Genomic DNA, 4,469 nt, shown 5'->3' on the forward strand with positions numbered 1-4,469 from the left:
TGTCCATAGGCTGGATTACATAGACTAATACTACTCAGGGAAATACAGCAGTGACACATAACCTTTATTTATACAGGTTAATCCCATTGAGACCAGAGACTCTTTTTCAAGGGAGACCTGTTCCCATTCACACACACATTCATACACCGATAGCAGGCTAACTATCAGGAGCAGTTTTAGGTTCAGTGTCTCTTTGCTCAGGGACACTTGGACATGTGGCGGGGAGACGGGGGATCGAACCACCGACCCTGTAGTTGAGGGTCGAACGCCCTTCACACTTCACCACAGCCGCCCCAAGTGGAATGAATGGTACGATTTGTGCTACAGCAAGAGACACAGGCGGAGAACGGAGCAGAAAAGCACAAGCTCAGCACATGAAAAGGTAGAACACACTCTTACTTTTTGAACTTTATGACCCAAACGATCTAGACTTTAGGGGGCAAACGTACTCTGGCACGGTAGAGATGGCCCAGTGTGAGTGTGCCCTTATACGAACCAAGATGAAGGAGCTTAAACATGGCCACTATGGTCCATGTTCCGGATTGGAGTTGAATAAATCATTCCTCGGTGAAGTTTGCACCGTTGGGCCTTGAAGTCAAAAGACAGAACACAAAGGCAAGTCGACTCGGATCTCTTGCGACCGATGATGTGAATCAGTAACTTTTAGAGTGAAAACTAGTTAAGTGAAACCAGAAGAGTGACTGAGTGCACAGACCATCCAGCAGGTGAATTTGTACCAACAAAACTCTTAAAACCGGACGTCCTGGTTCTTCTTACCAATTATGTGTAAGCTCCCATTCTGTCTATGGTAGCAGCAACAGTCCCACACCAATTCAGCCACTGCTTTGTGTTGTGATGTTTGAACTTTTCCCTGAGTCAGAGAATCATTCGACATATAATGGAACCTTTACTGTAGCCTGGTCCTACCAGACCATCGTACTTCATTTCATTTGTACAGAAGGTCTGGAATCGCTCAATTGACAAACGTTCACTCACTTGAAGGCGGGTGTCTGTTGAAGTTTAAAACTATTGGATCTGCCCAGTGCCACTCTGGATCTGCCAACCAATCGCATAACGTTTGGTCGTGACGTATGTCATGCGCCGGCTTCTGACTACAACTGAAACTGGCGCACGACCTCAACGTCATTGTTCTCAGCCACTCCCTCTGTTCGCTGATTGGACAGCCAAAAATCTGTCTGAGAAAAACTCGCGAATATCCCGCGGACCCAGACTGACTGCTGAAGGGAAATGACGATTGAGCGAAAGTACGTCAGTAGGCGGTTTATTTGAGAATTTTCTGCAAATATCTGGGACCAATTTTTTTTTTATTATTATTATTCAAAAATCATGTGTCCAGTTATTTCATGGTCAAGAATTCACACAGAAAAGATTCTAACAGCATGTGGATGTTGATCTGATGGGATGACATACATACTTTGTTATTAATCTAGATTAAACTAGCAGTCTTAATGGAAATTCACCTCAATCAGTATATTGTGTTTATAGTCCCTTTCATGGTCATATTACACAATGCAATGTCACTTGTAAAATATGTATTGAAAAGTACGTATGTATTATTGAAAGCTCTGAGTCCTTTACACTAAGTATGTGTATTATTATTATTATTATTACAACAGTAATGGAACTGATGTTGAAAGAACTGAACATATTTCTTGTGTCTTATATTTTTCCTAAAGTGGTCTCTATGGTTACAGAATCCTGTAACAGTTACAGCAGTGTTTAAATCACTGAAGTGTCCCACAGAAAACCATGGATTCAGTTTTATCAGTTTGTCCACCGGTACTTTATGAATATAAGTATGATGTTGGATTCATGCTCAGACCAGTGTTGGTTGCGAAATAATGTTGCGTTTACTTTTGTCATTTTAAAACTAACCCTGTGTTCCAATCCCCATACTTCCCTACTATTTAGTATGCCAGAAAAAGATTTAGGATGTCCCAAAACATGCACGTCAATTGTAGTATGCTGAAAATACATAAATGCCCCTCTAACTCCAATAGCATTTTGGAGTACTCGTCTTTATTCTTGACATTTCTTGACATATTGAAAAAATCTTCCTCGTGTGATTTTTTTTTCTTTCTCTCCTGTGGCCCTAACAGTCTTCTGTACTTTAGTATGTAGTGTAGGAAAAAGAAAAAGTATGTGATTTGGAACGCAGGGAATGTAAGACCAGCACTTCAGAGGTTTTCATCTGATGTTGAGTTTGGTATTTTATAATTGCACTGTGAATATTGAAATGGACAAATCTCTTGTTATTAATGTAGTTGTGACTTGGAAAATCAAATTGAGAGAGAGTGTGTGTGTGTGTGTGTGTGTGTGTGTGTTTTTAAGGACATAAGGCATCTCTCGTCTTATCCCTATTGTTGTCTTGATGAAGTGTAAGTCCAGCCACTGTACTGTTTGTTACAGTCAGACAATTATAGGTTCAATAGTTAGTGGATTTGAAAGTTTTTCTTGTAATTAACCTTGTTTGAACTTTTTGTAAAATTTTGATACAACTAGGTTTTGTATTGTAGCAAATTATTGTTTGGTCCTCCAGCTAAAAATTCATTCTGTGTGTGTTTGTGTGTGTGTGTGTGCCTGTGTGTGTGTGTGTTTGTGTGTGTGTGTGTTGTCCGATAATGCCATTGTGGTTCATAGACACAAGTACGGAAAGCCGGATAGGACAAACACAAAAGATTTTCTCACATTTTGTTTTTACACGATCAATCGGCACATCGATGTTCTTTGATGTGTTTATTTTTTGCTTTCCTGCCAAGATTGCAAAACCTTTCTATTTTCATAAAGATGAAAATCATTTTATCATGTTGTTAAAACTGTTAGAATCTTTCAGTACATTTTCTCGTTGTGTGTGTGTGAATGTGTGCGACTGTGTTATGTGTGTGTGTGGGACTTTATGCGAGTGTGAATGTGTGTCTGTGAATGTGTGTGTGTGTGTGTGTATGTATGCTTGTGTTATGTGTGTGTGTGTGCATGAATGACTCAAGACTGATGTGAAGAGGAATCATTCTTCCTCATCTGTGTTGTTTTTTAATTGAATATCTGACCATCCCCTTCATGTCTGTATTCGGGGATTTGCACTGTTTTGTTTCCATGTGTAGAGACAATAAAAGTGAACAATGATTTGCTCTCAGCTGCACCTGTTTGAATGTTGAATGTAAAGTGTAAACTCAAAATTGAAAAGACAATAGGACTCATTTCCAGTCACCACATATACAGCTCCGGAAAAAATTAAGAGACCAGTCCGAATGTTCAGTGTCTCTTGTTTTACTCTTTAGAGCAGGGGTCACCAACCTTTTTGAACCTGAGGGCTACTTCATGGGTACCGAGTCATACGAAGGGCACCCAGTTTGATACACTCTTCTGAAATAACACATCTGCTCAGTTTGCCTTTAGTTATATATTATTATTAATGATATTCATCTATGTGAAGACACTGATCATGTTAATGATTTCTCACAATAATGATCAACAATGACTTAAAAAAGGTGGGAAACAGATTTTTATGCTATTTTTAGAACAGGCCTGCGGGCGCCTCATATGGTCCTTGCGGGCTACCTGGTGCCCGCGGGCACTGTGTTGGTGACCCCTGAATTAGAGGCATATGTTTGAGTAGAATGAACAGTTTGAACTAATGACAACATTTCTACCAAATGCACTAGACAAATATTGTAATTTAGAGCATTTTGAGCAGGTAATGTCTCTACATAACCTGCTCAAAATGCTAAAGATAAAGATTTAAGAAAAATCCAGACTGGTCTCTATAATATTTCCAGAGCTATATATATATATATATGAAACATAAATACACAAAACTAGATAAATTATTTCTTTATTCCACCAAAAACACAGTCATATTTTGAAATCCTATTTTTTTAATCTGTAGGCATTTCATATTACTTTTATATGTTTCAACTCCTTCGTTGCTCGTAGTAGTTAGCTGACATTTAAAGATACATTTCAAAGACTTTACTGTGTTTGCACATAGACATTTGTATCTTATGTTGTGCACAGATGTATTGGAAGTTGAGTGGGGTTTTCAGTGATGGCATCCGGGCTAACAAATGAATTCTGATCTAGTCTGATACGAGTGTTTCCCTTTTATATTCATTTTACACCGGAGCGCAAACATTTGAAATGAACACAGAGGGATAGAACAGCTGCAGTGTAGTTTGTACTAAGACCCAAAAGAGCCATTGGCAGATACACACACATTTGAAACATCCTGGCAGGGCACTTTTCGAATTCTCATAACACCCTTGCTCCCCCAAATGCCTCGCTGCTATGTCTCAATGCTAGTAGGGGGAAACACTGGGTATGGAGGGGTTGGGTTACAGTGGGTTTTATGCATATATCATATAACTGATCAACTCTATATTATTCTCCTTTGGTTACAAACATATGTAGAATGAAGTGTAGTGTAGCAGACGACTGCTACAATCCTGAAC

At 39.2% G+C, this 4,469-nt stretch overlaps 1 protein-coding gene across 1 annotated transcript in view; it reads right to left on the reverse strand.

The window, feature by feature from the left end:
* Window positions 1-3,859: 3,859 nt before the first annotated feature.
* The window catches only part of atpaf1 (ATP synthase mitochondrial F1 complex assembly factor 1), a gene marked incomplete at its 5' end in the record, with an annotated part of 8,883 nt that continues 8,273 nt past the window's right edge, over window positions 3,860-4,469 (reverse strand). The window contains one exon of the mRNA XM_080032986.1: window positions 3,860-4,469. This exon is cut by the window's right edge and continues 930 nt beyond it.

Source organism: Ammodytes marinus, assembly GCF_949987685.1.
Source record: "Ammodytes marinus genome assembly, chromosome: 8".
Taxonomy (NCBI): domain Eukaryota; kingdom Metazoa; phylum Chordata; class Actinopteri; order Uranoscopiformes; family Ammodytidae; genus Ammodytes; species Ammodytes marinus.